General features: G+C 41.8%; 1 protein-coding gene across 1 annotated transcript in view; it reads left to right on the forward strand.

Annotated features, from left to right (window-relative positions):
• Zfp978 (zinc finger protein 978) overlaps positions 1-16,326 on the forward strand; it is a 267,146-nt gene that overhangs the window by 223,303 nt on the left and 27,517 nt on the right. Inside the window, exon 2 of the mRNA NM_001378742.1 lies at positions 14,627-14,720. The gene's annotated coding sequence lies outside the window, so the exon portion shown is untranslated. The remainder of the gene's footprint in view (positions 1-14,626; positions 14,721-16,326) is intronic.

Genomic DNA, 16,326 nt, shown 5'->3' on the forward strand with positions numbered 1-16,326 from the left:
GTGCCAGCTCTTTTCCTTCTTTTTCTTTCTGCAGAGGTGGTTTGGTACCCGGGGTTTCATGGATGGTAGGCAGTGCTGGGAGTGAGTGATGAGGTGGTTACTGAGGTAACCACCACAGACCTGAGGGCTGGCAGCCCTAAGACACATATAAATAAAAAATAATAAACATTAAGAAGACTTAAGCCAGGTGTTACTCATGATGATATTTTAAATCCATGTATTTATGCATGGCTCATGTAATACTTTTTGAATAAACAAATGTAGAGATGGTTGGTAATGTCACCTGAGATCTCTAATACTGGAAGGAGGGAGATAGCTCAGTAGGTAATGCCATTGCTGTACAAGTGAAAGACCCACAACGTGAGGACTCCCCCATGTTCTGACTCAGGATAGGTGACACCCCAAATCACTCATGAGAAACGTTCTTGATGCAAACTGCAAGAGGTATATTAGAAAGGCAAAACCCACAAACACCTGGCAAAAACTGCAAACACTTGGCAGCCTGGAACAATGGGGCAAGTTCTACTCCCTGCCATTAATAAGGCCTCTTTTGGACACAGTTCTAGTTCTTAAATAATTTTTCACTCTCTCTCAGGATCTTGCAATCCCCACTCTTTCTAGTAAATAGTTCTAATCTTAGAACTAGACACAGTTTTCTAACACACATGGAAAAGCAGAAGCATAATACGAGGGCCTTTCCACTGAATCTCAAGGTTTTCTGTGCGGTGGTGTCTAATGTAGAGCGAATCTCTATCTTGGAAGCAGTGTGGGGCTTTCACGTCTCCTTTCAGAGCAGCATTTACAATTAGCTCCTAGCAGGGCTTCTCAAGCCACACTAGACTTCTAACTACAGGTGCAGGGCTCCAAAGACCAATTGATCCTGTCTGTTTTTTCTCTTTCACCAAATTATCCCCAGATAGTCGGAGAGTACTGCTTTTTCAAACCCGTTTCCTCAGGGTACAAAGCACCTATGAGAATTACTTTCGCTTCTCTAGATTTTCACATAGGTCTAAACACATACACAAAAACACACAAACAGCCGGTCGTGGTGGCGCATGCCTTTAATCCCAGCACTTGGGAGGCAGAGGCAGGCGGATTTCTGAGTTCGAGGCCAGCCTGGTCTACAAAGTGAGTTCCAGGACAGCCAGGGCTATATAGAGAAACCCTGTCTCGAAAAACCAAAAAAAAAAAAAAAAAAAAAAGAGAGAGAGAGAGAGAGAGAGAGAGAAACCCTGTCTCAAAAAACAAACAAACAAACAAAAAACCACACACACACACACACAACCACAAAAAAGAAACCAACAGATCTAGATACCCGCGACCCTTTTGTGTCCTCCACAAATAGACCAGCTTCAACAACAGAACTCGGTCCCTCTGACCGATCTCCGGAAACTACCAGACAGCCCTGGCTCTCCCCACTTCCCAGGGCATCCCCCAGGGTGGCAGCCTGTAGTCCTCCTAGCAAGTCTACAGACCACAGTCCTCCGGTCCTTAAGGCCCGAGAGGACAGCTGCAAACAGAAAGCAGGCATTTCAGAAAACACCATCATCTACAAACACAAAGACATCTTTGTCCACTTCCACTGGGACAACCAAAACCAGAGAAATGACCCAGAGGGTCTCTGAATCAGATGGGTGGTTCACGACAAGAGGGTAACAATTTCACTACCGACCAACAGATGGGACGAAGGTCCCTACATATGGGACAAAGGTCCCTACAGATGGGCCCTACAGATGGGACAAAGGTCCCTACAGATGGGACAAAGGTCTCTACATATGGGGCATCCCCCAGGGCAATTTTTAAAACCAAACTCAGGTGGATCCAAAATCAGGCTGATTAGTATAAAGTCAGGCAGTGCCGTGATTCAGAAACAAAGGATGATACACAAACAAAGCAACACAAAAAGCACAGAAAACAGAAAACAAACACTCAGAACAGAGACACCGACCAGCACAAACACATTCCAGAGGGGATCCCCATATCTCCAAGTCGATTCTCTGGTGTGAGGGATGGTCGTGTTTCCCAGCCCATGCACCAAATGAAAGACCCACAACGTGAGGACCCCCCACACACACATTCTGACTCAGGATAGGTGACACCCCAAATCATTCACAAGAAATGGTCTTGATGCAAACTGCAAGAGGTTTATTAGAAAGGCAAACCTGCAAACGCCTGGAATCCTGGAACAATGGGGCAAGTTCTACTCCCTGCCATTAGTGAGGTTTATTTTGGACACAGATCTAGGGGCTTAAATAATTTTTCACTCTCTCTCAGGATCTTTCACAAGCACAAGGATCTGGGGAAAATAGCTATGTATGGTGGGGTGCACCTGCCCCCCCCAGTACACTGGGAATCCATGGAGCTTATTGACTAACTAACTGAATTGTCTCCAGATTCAGAGAAGGACCCTGTCACATAAGGAGGAGAGTGATAGGGAAAGGCATCTGACATCAGCATCTGGCCTCCCTCAACCACACATAGTTGCAGGTGTGCACAAGCTACACACAGAGGTGGGTGATCTCAAGTGCTCAAGTGAATGTATTGCAGATAATGGCCATGGTGTTGGCCACTGAGTGTATTGGGAATAATGCCAGACATGGGCATTATTCATTATTTCTAGGATAAAGCCTAAATGATCTAAGTATTAACATGAGAAGCTCATGGAAGTCTAAGGCTCACCTAAAAAGCCTGCATAGGGGTTGGTGAGATGGCTCAGCGGTTAAAAGCACTGACTGCTCTTCCGAAGGTCCTGAGTTCAAATCCCAGCAACCACATGGTGGCTCACAACCATCCATAAGGAAATCTGACACCCTCTTCTGGAGTGTCTGAAGACAGCTACAGTGTACTTACATGTAATAAATAAATAAATCTTTAAAAAAAAAAGCCTGCATAGATCATGAGAGGGTTTAGAGACTCTATAGGGACTAAGCTTAGCATAAGCCCAGTCTGGAGTCCAGACACATGGGGCATGGTCTGTGCCAGACAAACACATCACCAGTCTTGGACAGGTTGATGTAACTTTTCATGACCCACCTTTACAATGATCTTGCTCTCCTTTAAAAATAAGGTTAATTTCAACAAGATGTTTACATTATGATGGAATCCATTCATTAAGGCAGAGGAGGCAAGTTCATGGCAGGAGGTGGTGGGAAGGAGACTTGCCTCTCAGGGAAGCTTCCAGACTCCCAACTTTCACTACTCTGCTTGGTAAAAAAAAAAAAAAAGATCCCCCCCCCCAAAAAATTTCATCCAAATTTGCCTGGATCTGAGTTTTAACACACAGATAAGTTTGTCTAAACACACTTGAAGGCCACTCAAAGGAAATGAATGGCTTATTTCCTTCTCCAGTGCCATGAAGTCATCTCTGCTACTGGGTGACTCCTGGGGAGAGGTGAACAATGTCTAGACAGCCCAGAGAGAGTACCACCAACAGAACAAAGACACCCTCCCACCCAGGTCTGACTCAGTGGACCAAGGAGTCTGGGGGGTTACTTGGCAGAGCACAGTGACTCAAAAGAAGCTTCAGCATAGAAAACCCCACCCCAGGGCAAAGTGTAGGCTATCAGGCGCCTAAAAGATGGCACTGGCCTCCGGTACACCGTCGTGGTAAACAATGCTATTGCTACTGAGCAGGCGCTAGCCCGAATCTGGCGCCAACCCCTCCCGAGCGGGTGCATACAAATCAAAGTGCCGGCAGACTGACCAATCCCAGGAGGACTCGTAGCTCTCCCCAGTGCTGGGGTGTATATAAGCAGTCCTCCCTGGGTTTCCAGAGTTCCCGTAGCATCGAGGTGTTCCTGAAATAAAAAAGGCTGTTGAGAAGAATCCGACCGTGTTGCGTTTTTTCTTGCTGGACGAGGTGAGCACAACAGGCAAGTGAGGATTCCTAAAGGCTACATGCCTGGAGCTCTCTTCTGGACTTGCAGGGGCAACTTGAAGGCTAGTTGGTTGGATCTGGAATTAACTATGAAACAAGCCTCTGTGTGGGTCTATAGAGGTGTTTCTACGGTGGATGAAGATTCCCAGAGGAGACAGAAGTTCAAGGAAAATACCCTGCTATTTGTTTGCCTACCTTCATTCCTTGCTGGTAATTGTGCCTGTCTCATTTCTTTGAGAAGCCCAGTTTTTCAGCCTTTCAATATGGGCTGAAGCCCAGAGACTCTCCAGGAATGCCCAAGGCCTTCAACACCAGATTGGAACTGCTAAGGCATCCAGCATCATGGATAGAGGAACCACTGGGTCCATATCATGGAAGTCAATTCAACGTGTCTTCCTTATCATATGTACTCTGTCTCAGATCCTCTCCTAAAGAACCCTGACTAACACATGTGTTATTGTGTGAACTCCTGGAGGGCGGGTGTTCTTGTCTCTGTCTCCCATGTAGGGAGCTGGTATGACTGACTGGAACCTCCATCTCTGAACTTCTCTGAAGCTCCCTTCTGGAGCAACAAATGCCACTATCCTTGAATCAGACAAGACAGTATGACATGACAGAGTAGACAGCTGCCCTTTAAGATGCAATTTTAGCTACTGCAGAAGGAACACAACTTCACTTCCCACAGCTCCCATACCTACACCTCCCACACCAAAACCTCCCACAACTTCTACTCCTATATCTCCCATGTCTTTACCACCCACACCTCCACCTCCCACACCTTGATGACCGCCTACAGTCACTTTGGTCCCAGAGCAAGAGGTCTGGTTCCATTTGCAAATCTGACCTGCTTGCAGAGGTGCTCTCCACCTTAGTGTCCCCAGACTGGAAATGCTGGTGACAGCTACTCTAACCCCCTCTCTGAAAAATGAGAAGGTGGTACTCAGAGTCCCTGCTCCTGGGTTACAGCCTCCTCCTCCACCTCTTGCTCCTCCCCCTTCTCTACCTCCTCCTCTTCCTCATGTTTCTCTGTCCTCCTTTTAAATCAAAAGAGATGGATGACTGACAAGAAGCAAATGAGTCAGACATAAGGAAGTAGAAAAAGAGAATGATGTTGCCAACTTATCATTCAGAGGTGCTCTCTGAGACGGAGAATAAGAGCAACCTCATCAATCACACAGTGGATGCCCTTGCAGGTGATCTGTGGTGTCAGCCATTGCATGAGCAATTGGACCAGGAGCCTATGGCTACCTGCTAGCTACCACAGAGGAAGGAGGCTGTGTAGACACAATAAAAGGCGACAATTAGCCCAGAGGTTAGAGAGGACACTGAACCTGCTTTCTTACACAGGTTGGACTCCCTGTGAGACCTACTTGGGCCAGACTCAAAACAGGAAAGAGATGAGGCCAGGAGGTGCTCAGTGTGGAACCTGTACCCCTTTGCCACACTGAGGGTGGGAAGGAAACATGAGCTCATCTGACTGGATGGAGTCCTAGGAAGCTGTATCTCAGCCATGGCTCTGCAAGGAGAGTGCATCCTACATGGATGGATATAAGATTGGGAGAGCATGTGAGACATTTTTCCCCTCATATTTTTATTTCTTTTTTTCTTTTTTTTTTTTTCCTTTTTTTCTTTTTTTGGTTTTTGGTTTTTGGTTTTTCAAGACAAGGTTTCTCTGTATAGCCCTGGCTGTCCTGGAACTCACTCTGTAGACCAGGCTGGCCTCAAACTCAGAAATCCGCCTGCCTCTGCCTCCGGAGTGCTGGGATTAAAGGCTTGTGCCACTACACCCGGTTCTCCCATCTTTCTTAACTCCCCTGGTTCTCTTTTTGCTATTTCATTTCCCTTTCTCCAGGGGACTGAATAGGCATCCCAAGAGAGCATTTTAGATATTAGTCATATGAGGAACCATTGCAGATTTGATTGAATTAGAACACGTAGGTTATAAAGCACCATCATATGACTGTAAATATTAACATTTACTGAATAAAGTTACACTCTCCATTAATTTTACACTGAGATATATGCAGGCTTTGATGTAAATACACCATTCAGAATATGTCTGGTAGGTGCCACGGCAACAGATGCAGGGGCAGTGCTGTTGCCTACAAATGAACAGTGTCCTCACTGGGTCTAGAAGATGGCTGTAAAGACACTTCTAGCTGTCCACAGATGCACCTGATGCACATTGCTTGTATTTGTAGGATTTCTCTTCCATATAAACTCTTTTATGACATTTTTGTGATAGTGACATGAAAAGGCTTTACTGGATTGATTACTTTTATAGGGTTGGGCTTCGGGGTGAATTCTTTTCTTTTTGTAGACTCTAGAGACCTGTTTTTTTTTTTTTCCATATTGTGTCACAGTCTAATCTTGTAGGACATTTGTCTGAGGGAAATGCAAAGGCAGATACAGATTAACACATTCTCTTTTCCTTGGAAATATCGACCTAAAGGAAGCACAGATGTTTTGTGCAAACTTCCATTAATATGCAGCATTGATAAAATGAGTTTCAATAACAAAAATGACAATAAACAGACTCCTTAGCAGAGGTGGAATGCTCCTCATGTGCAAAATTTAATATTTGTAACCCTTGTGACTCACACAGTACTGTTGCAAAATCATGTTTTGCACATTAGTAATACTCATGATCCTAGTTTGAGAGTCTGAAGTATGCTCATGTCATTGTGGACACTTTCAGAACCTTTATGTACATTGATGCAAAATACTCAATAAAATACTCAAATACTGAATCCAAAAAACATCACAAAGAATCTATCCAAAATGATGAAGATTTTTTTCTCATCCAATATATCTTGAGGAGTTTCCATTCCCTCTATTCTTCTCAGTTCCTGTCCACTTTTTCTCCCTTCTGGATCTAACCCCTTTCTGTCTCTCAGTAGGAAAACAAACAAGCAAACAAACAAACAAAATCCATAGACTCACTAATTGACAAATCTGCCCCCAAAAAGCTAAAGTAAACGTTATAATATATTTCAAAAGAACTGGTGCAGGCATTAGTATTTGTACATCACAAATTCTAGTCTCAAATTTCTGGTCTATATTTGGGCAATTTTGTGTGAAGCATTTTGCTGGATGTTGATAAAGCATATTTTCTATGGGTCATTATAAGTGAAGATATCAAAAAGCTAAAATTTCAAAGGGGAAGAAATTTTTTGGCTCAGCTCTGAGTTCATTAGTCAGAATGAAAGACTATGATTGATGTTTACTGGTTAGATGATATAAATGTGGACGTCTCTGCAAACACTAGTTCTGGTAGAGTAACAATCCATGAGCCAAAAAAGAAATCTAGTTCAATACCACTCTGTAATTATTTCAGCACTGGTTGTGGGTGTGTTGTGGGTTATAGCCAATGAAATTCCTACAGCACTCAGAGAAAATCTTTCCCAGTGCCTGTGTTAACATCTGAAGTAAAAAGTCTCCTGGTACTCAGAAGTCAAGATAAACTACAAAGCCCCGTGGGTCAATTAACAACACACAAGATAATGACTGGGAAGAACACTGGAGGGAGGCTGCCTCTGCTCAGGTGAGAAGCAGAAGAGAAATGAGTGGGAGGCAGGCTTTGTATAGGGTTTAGTTGTGGGTGATGGATTTTCAGGATTTGAAATATCTGTGGTTGGAGATTGCTGGTATTTTATGTCCTGAGCTTGAGCAAACTCAGGGATTTCTGAGTAGTTAAAACCAGTAAGTATGTTATCCATTCTCTCTGTAGACAATGTTGAGTGTAACTTTAGATTCTGACCCCAGGGTCAGAATTATTTTAGGAATAATTAAGCACAGTATAATTTTGGAAAGAAATTTCTTGGTAATAATTGTCTCAATCCTCTGTGCACAGTGAAGATGAAAGTGTGACTACCTCAAAAGTCTTTTGCAAAGTCTATGTGAGTCTTTCTTAAAGTTGGATTCTAAAACTAAAGGGCCTAGAGGAGGATCAAGCATACAGTGTAGAGGACACCAAGCTACAAGATACATGTCACATCTCTTGCAAGGCTGGTTTGTATTGCCTGAGAAACAATTTTCAAGGGAAGATTGGGAATTTTTGTTTGTTTGTTTGTTTGTTTTTCGAGACAGGGTTTCTCTGTGTAGCCTGGCCATCCAGGAACTCACTTTGTAGACCAGGCCAGCCTCAAACTCAGAAATCTGCCTGCCTCTGCCTCCCAAGTGCTAGGATTAAAGGCGAACTTCACCACTGCCCAGCACGGGAAAATTTTATAGTCTGGGACTTTCAGGTGTTTTGTGGCACTACATCTAGCACAGCTCACCATACCACTTACTACATCCATTCCCTCACTTCTGGTCAGAAAAAAGTATACTTCTCTTTCACTGAACAGAAACTCTGTGGTTTTATATTCCTGGTTACCTTAGAGGTTATTTTTGACCACAAGGTCCTTTTGCTCTCTACAGAAAAAAATATATTTTATGGATGTTTCTAGTTCTTAGAATTTTAATGTTGTGTTAGTGTAAATAGAAAGACAGTCAAATATTTTTAAAGAATATAAATTATGTTGTTCAGATATACAAAGTGTGATTACGTTGCTTGACTCTATAGACATCAAACATGCAAGTGCTGCTGGCATAATCCCAGCAATCAGAACACTGGGGCAGGTGTATTATTCTTCATTTGAGGTCAGACTATTCTAATTCAAAGTGACTTTCCACCCTGTGGTCTCCAATTTCCTCTTTTGGCCTTTCTGAACTCTTCACATGGGCTGAAGTTAATTTTCTAAACTTTTATGCAGGTGTGTCTGTGTATTTTTAACTTTTTATTGCTATATTAGTAGAGAACTAAGTTCTAGCAGGATCTTGATATTGTCATTTCTATGGCATATCACCAGCCTTACATTTATAAATACTTGTCTCCACACCTGCTGAGATATTTGAATGGCAGGCAGCTCTCTATGCCTAGAGGTAATCCACAGAATTCTGGAGATGTCTCACACCTGATTGCTTGAAAGAAAAAAACCTAACATCCAATTCCTGGGATAAGAATTGGAGGGTGGAATTTCTGGATGGAAAAAGTGATGTAGGGAAGAGAAAGCAGGTGGAAGAGATTAAGTGGGAGAAAGAGAAGAGAACAGATAAATGGGAACAGGGGCAGAGAGGTAAAGAGCAAGCTACACATGAGGTCATAGGCTTGAATAGTCTGAAATTTAAATGATCGGTGGTAGACTTCTTCAGTGAAAGGCTTACGGTTTAAACTGTATAAAAACCTCCTTCTCATTATTTATAACACTGGTGTGTCCACAAGTACTCCCACTACACTCACATCCATATGCAATATGCATATATATATATATATATACATATATATATATATACATATATATGCACACACATATATATGCACAAACACACATACACACACATATATATGTAAAACTTTTCACAAGGGTGCTTTGGGTATTTAAGTCAAATTAGATATTGATTGGTTATTCACAATAAATTCAAGACATCATTGACCTAGCATATTTTTGAGGAAGGACAAATTTTAGATCAATGTCTTTTTGGTTGGTTCTGTGTATGTATTTCACTTTTTGTAGCTTGCAAAGCCCTTCCCATAACGAGGACTGTGGAACGTAAGAGCCAATGTTCTTGGAGGCACCAGCTTGACCTCTTTATACACAGTGAGTTGTGCAAGTCTGCTCGTTAGCAATGAAGACTTATTGTCAGTTTGTAAAAAGCAACACCTTTTGTTGTCGGTGCCCTGCCGTGTTCGTTTATTTTTATGAAACCACTTTGTAGAACAACTCAGTTGATAAAACACAGTGGAAAAGACAAGATCAACTGGAACTCCATCTCTTTCAGAATTCAGAGACTTAATTATAATCACCTTCATACACTTATAAGCTGGTTCTTTTAAAAAAAATCCAAACATCTTACTAAGAATACAGCCAGCCGAACTCCATGGAGTTTTGTACCATGGGGCTTTCCTATGCATTGGCAGAACCACAAGTGTGGCAATGCAGTATACAAAAGTTCTTACCTTCTAATAGATGGTGACTTTTCTTGGACCTTACAACCAGAGTTAATGCAACTTGAAGAAATTTAAGATTTAAAACTGCAGTCCTACTGTGTATTCAAATTTATGGTTTAGCTTTCTTTTTCAAAGAACAATGTAAAAACAAACATTATTTTTTTCCTTGTATTTCTCTTGTGATCAACTTTTAAAACCTAACGTGATGCATTGGTACAATAATAATTTATTGATACAATGGTAATTTATGTACTTTTTCAAGTCATGTCCAGAACTGCCTGAGTGTCATTTGTTGAAAGCATGAAATGCAGAGGCTCAGTGCAACCTTCTAAAATGAATATACTATTATGTGTACTGATTGATAAACAGTGATGTCTGTAAATGCTTGTTGTCTTGATCACTTGGAGCCAGTTACCTCATCCTTTTTAAAACTCTGTTAAAGATTTCTGTATACTATACCATTCCTTCCCCATGTAATGGGGTTTTCTTGGTGTTCCCAAAAATATTGCAAAGGTCTTTCTTAAGACCAGCAATGGAGATACAAAAGCCAACAGACATACATACAGAGTACACAGATAGACACAAACAGGGAGACAGAAGGCAGACACATGTAGAGAGAGATGCACAAGGCAGTATTCAGCATGTTACAGATTTAAATTAACTGAATAGACACGCAGGATGGAAGGCTCAGATAAGAGAAAGTAGAGAATTCAACTTTGGACTCACACTTAGTTAAATTAACTAAGTTTAATATGTTCACATATGCAGAATCAATTAACTTGTGACCTAATTTTCCTATCTTTTTTTTTTTTGCATAAACACAATATGGGAAAATATAAAACTCACCACAATGGGTAACAAGTAGCCCTGCATTCTGAAAGGTGTCCATGGGCTCAGAACCCTGTTCTGTAAAGAAAGACCATCAGATCTGGGCTTGTGCTTCTGAGCTCTCACTACCATGATGGCCTAGAATCCATTTTAACTCTCACCGTCATCACAACAGGATTTGAACCTCAGAGGTCACAAGAGAATCCTGGAACTCATTACTTTCATTAAAAGAGTTGACTTCATGCCATATTCTCTAAGGTGACTTGGGTAATTCTTGAGTCTCCTTACCCCAGCTTATGAAGATATGCATGGATGTACATAGAGTATTATAGAGCACAATCAGGGAATCTTCTATGAACAAATGGCTAAACAGTGCAGTATGTATTGTAGGTCTCTTTCTGTTTTCTTCCTTCCTTCCTTCCTTCCTTCCTTCCTTCCTTCCTTCCTTCCTTCCTTCCTTCCTTCCTTCCTTCTGAAGGAAGATGAAATTGTGTAACTTGTTTAGGAGCCCACAGCCGGGATCGGGGACTGGGAACAAAGCAGAACAGCCCCAGGCAGGCCAAGGCGGGGCTGTTGTTAAAGCATTCCTAAGAACAGCTTGACTGTATGAAAAGGTATTCAAGGACAAATGGGGCTATATTATCTAAGCTAACACCATCTGGTTGGATTCACCCCTCAATCCGGAGACAGGCAAGGCCATCCACACCATCTGGCCGGAGCTGGCCGGAGCTTCCTGTCTCTTCATTACCTCTTGGCGCCAAGTAAAGTCACATAAATCAACTGGTTGTTAGATAAGTCCCAAGCCCACCGGAACAGCTCTAATGCCCCCTTTTTCTGCTGACATGTAATCTTTCTGTTAATGAATCAATCCCGTGCCTTTTGCCAAAATTCCTTGTATTCCCAACCTTTTGCGTCTTTAAAAGCCCCTAGGCTCCGAGTCTGGGGGTCGACTCCCCTGCCTCCTGTGCGAGGTACGTGTCGACCCAGAGCTCTGCCAAATAAACCTCATGCGTCTTGCAACAAGAGAGAATTCTTGTGTTCTTGGGTGTTCCCTGTTCCTGGATTAGAGCGGGGTCCCTAAATTTGGGGTCCTACACTTCCTTCCTTCCTTCCTTCCTTCCTTCCTTCCTTCCTTCCTTCCTTCCTTCTTTCCTTTCTTTATTCTTTCTTTCTTTTGCCAAAAATCTAGACACTTTTTCAAAGGAATTTTTCTTAATTGCCTCACCCTCCAAGCAGTAAATAATATTGTGCCTAAACCTAACATCACTTTAATTCATCATTTTCTTTGACTAAGGTATCCAGCTCCTCTACCTTTTGTCCAAGTCTAATAATCTGTGTCTCACACGTTCTCTATGAGTTATTATTATTCGCCTTACTGCATTTTCTTTTCAGGCTCTTTTCCTTGTTTATTTCTAAGCACATATTGAACAAAATTTTTATATCCTATGTTGTCCTCCTTTCCTTCAGGCTTTTGCTATTATTCTCTTGCCCACGAATAATTTTGTTCCTGTCCTCTATCAATTGACATATGTGGCTTACATACTTTGATCTCTTTTATCATGACTCTGGATTTTCTATTCTTTACCTAGGATATCATGTAAATTGCTCTCTTTATAAGATACATACATAGTTGATAGTTTGAGCCAAAGACATTTTATCTTAGTTTTACTTTGTTTTGGGTATTGAGCACCAGAATTCAGAGGGATTGCTTAATTGTGTGCATTTTTAGCCCAGGAGTCTATACTCCCAATGTGAGAAGTTAGGCAGGATCCATTGTATCTGAAGGATTCAGAACCCAGGTGCAGTCCCTACTACATTCAGTTCTGGTCTAGTCTGGCAGCAACCTTGTAGGAAGCTGAGCAGAGTAGGTCCTGAGAAGTTGTGTTTCCACAACAGAGTTGGAGGAGTGGTTCCTGATGGGGAGGGTGAGCCTCCTGCTTCATTAGATAAGTTTAAGAAAAAGATAAAATAAAAACAAAGAATCAGGGCTGGTGAGATGGCTCAGTGGGTAAGAGCACCCGACTGCTCTTCCGAGGGTCTGGAGTTCAAATCCCAGCAACCACATGGTGGCTCACAACCATCTGTAACAAGATCTGACGCCCTCTTCTGGAGTGTCTGAAGACAGCTACAGTGTACTTACATATAATAAATAAATAAATCAAAAAAAAACAAAACAAAAAAAAAACAAAGAATCAATCAGTCAATCAAAAAATCAATCAATAAATTAAATATGCAAGCAAGCAAGGAAGCAAAAATCCAAACCAACAAAAATTGCTCTAAAGAACTGGGAAGCTAATTAAGTAAAAAGTCCTGAAGTAGGTGGGCTTAGATGAATGGCAGGAAGCTGGTGAGTATTGGGCGGGTCCAGTAGGAGTGGCTCTGAGGAACCAAGAGGAAGTGACTGGAAGTTCCGCCATCCCATCATTCTCGATGTATCTCGGCTGCCTCGTGGTCAGGAAGCCATGGAAGGAGACTAGTGCCTAGTATTTGCGGAACCTGAAAACTTCCTTAAGCTGCAGTTGCTGTGCTGGCCTCCTAGGACATTCAGCAGCTGGTCCTGTTGCCTTCCAGGTCAGAGGAGTTGTTGGGCTGGGAAACAGGTAGGAGCAGGGCAGGCATGTGGAGCAGGGGTGCGTTTTCTGTTGCTACTCTTACAATTCTGTTATGGATATCTTACCATTATCAGGAAGTTTGAGTTCCCGTGAATTGAGTTTATGTTTTAATTGATTTTATGGTTGCCAGAATATTTTTCTAAAACAACCCAGTAGATCCTTGACCCTCTCTGGAGTTTGAATACCGGAAGGGAAAGGGGAAGGGGAAGGGGAAGGGGACCCTGAAAAGAAAATGCAGTCAGGTGAATAATAATCATTCATAGAGAATGTGTGTGAGACAGATTATCAGACTTGAAGATATATAGTAGGTTCTGTTAACCCTGAGTGTCCCCAGAGAAAAACCAATTTCTCCATGTGGACCAGCTTTATCAAATAATACATCCTGACCAAGAGATAGACTTTGGTCACATGCTACAGGCATTTTATAGGCCATTGTAGTTTCCTATGAGGCTTTATTATTTTCCTAAGACATGCAACCTGCAGCACTTCAAGAAGATACCTGGTTCTTGTGCTGGTGGTGAGGTTAATTTTTGGCATTTTACTCTGAGGGAGAAGGAATGAAGAGATATCTGGTTGGGTCCAGACTGAACCGGGCCATCATGTGGTGGGAGGGGAATTGAGGATGTGATGGAGGATAGAGGGGCAGGTCAAGAGATCACCAGCAGCCAAGAAAGTACCTATCCAACTATGACTTCATTGATATGTTAACAGGTACCCCTGGTAGCCATTCTTCCTGAATTTCTTTGAATTTTTCCAAGGTTCAGCCCACCATGCTGTGCGGTGATGATTTCAGGAGTAGATATTTTAATAAGTGGAAATTTTTCTATGGATTTTTTTTTGTTTGTTTGTATTTGGTTTTTGTTTTTTTTTTGAGACAGGGTTTCTCTGTGTAGCCCTGATTGTCCTGGAACTCACCAGGCTGGCCTCGAACTCAGAAATCCGCCTACCTCTGCCTCCCAAGTGCTGGGATTAAAGGAGTGCACTACCGGCTTTTACTATGGATTAAGACAAAATTAGACAGCATCTTTTGAATAATTTTGAACACTTACTTACTGAATTACTGTCTGGATTCTGGATCAGAATAATTTTCTTCCAGTCTTCTGTCCTCCTCTTCTGTATTGCTTGGAAAAAGACTCTATGTGTGTTAACTGTGTGACTGACTCTCACATCTTTAGGGTAAACTGAAATACTCAGAAAAATAGGCATTCTCTTGATAACTTCTCTTCATGTTTATCCTTTTCTCGGGTATTGACATCTTTCATTTTTGTTCCATGAACAGTTTCATGTTCATTCTAAACAATATTTACCCATTTTCAGGTCTCCATATGCTCAGTCAACTCTCCATAACTGTAAATCAACACTAAGAGCACTAGAAGGTTAAAGGTCAAGGAGACTCTCACAAAGGATCCAGGTATGTTAGAGGTATTGAACAATGGGTGGAGTTGGGCTCACCTGTGAGTAGAAAGAGGACATGAATTTGATTTTCCCAGATTCTATTTCCTTAATGATTCTGGAAAAGAATAATATTAGAAGTGATGATATGGATTTACCATGGAAGGAAGTGCTGTCAGCTGTTACTTGATGTCAATATTTAATTAATTTTGATCCTGGGAAATTGCTGTTGCTCATTGAAATCAAAGTTTCTTTTATCCAGATTGAAAGCAACATCAGGCTATGGTTGTTATAAGGGCAATTTATACATAAAGCAAATGTCAGCAGTAGATTCCCTCCTAGGGCCTGTGACCTTACTTATCGTATTTTTTAGGCAGATTTTCACTGTAATCTATGGATTTTTGTTTCCTGTGGAGCTTGAAAGAGAAAACCTGTTACCCACAGATATTCTTGCCAGTATCATAAAAATTTCCATTTTGGCAGATTCAGATTGGAGCAAGCAGGTTACAAACCTGAATATAGACATTGATAACTCTGCTTCCTGCCCCAATTTGCCTAGCAATTTTTTTCACTATGGAAGTTCCCACCGGGGTGTCTAAGATGTCTGTTGAGAGTGAATGGTCTGATATGAGGTGGCTTTCTCCAGAAGGTCTATTTGCTTTCTGAATCACCTATTCTATCCACTCTAAATGTTTTCCTGTCCTTGACCTGTGTTCTTAATTGATGTTCTGTGTTGCATTAATCCCCATTAGAGTAGAATAATTATTTTTGACCTTCTCTGTACTGGTTGCTTTAGTTTTGAATCTGTTTGCCTTATTTCTGAGGTATGTTTCTTCTCTTCTATCCTTGAGAGCTTTTATACTGAGCAGTGTCTACTTTTTACCCCAGGGCTCTATAAGTAAGTTTCATTCTCCTATTGTCACTGTAATTTGGGAGGATTCCTGCCTACATCTTTTAACTTAGGCCTAGTGATGTAAGCTTCTACTCTCCATACAGTATTATCTAGGCCTGGTGTGTTTTCAACCTCTGAAATTTGCTGCTGAGTAAGCCCCCCCCCCCTTTCTTATTCCTTCTCAATGCTTATCTGGCTGATTCAATTCGGTTTTTCCAGCTCAAACTCCTCTCCGAGCTGAGTTCTTCTCTCAGACACTGAATTGTTCCACTTGGCCTTAAATTAACTGTAGAAATCTTTTCTCATCTTCTGGCTCCTTCTCTTTCTCCTGCTCATTCTATCTTTACCTGTTCCTAGCATGTTCTCTCTTCAGTCTGACTCTGTAAAACTCTCAGAACCCAGGTGCAGTGTCCTAGTACATCCAGCTCTGGTCTAGTCTGGCAGCAACATTGTGGGGAAGCTGTGCAGAGAAATTCCAGAGAAGTTGTGTGAAACTGCAACAGAGTTGGAGGAGTGGTTCCCCAACAGAGTTGGGGAGGGTGGGCTTCATGCATGATTAAATAAGTTTAAGAAAAAGACAAAATTAAAACGAAGAATCAACCAATCAATCAATGAATTAAGTAAGCAAGCAATTAAAAATCCAAAACAATAAAAATTGCTGTGAAGAGCTGGGAAGCTAATTAATTAAAAGGTCCTGAAGTAGGTGGGCTTAGAAGAATTGCAGGAAGCTGCT

This window comes from Mus musculus, chromosome 4, assembly GCF_000001635.26.
Source record: "Mus musculus strain C57BL/6J chromosome 4, GRCm38.p6 C57BL/6J".
In the NCBI taxonomy this organism is placed as follows: Eukaryota; Metazoa; Chordata; class Mammalia; order Rodentia; family Muridae; genus Mus; species Mus musculus.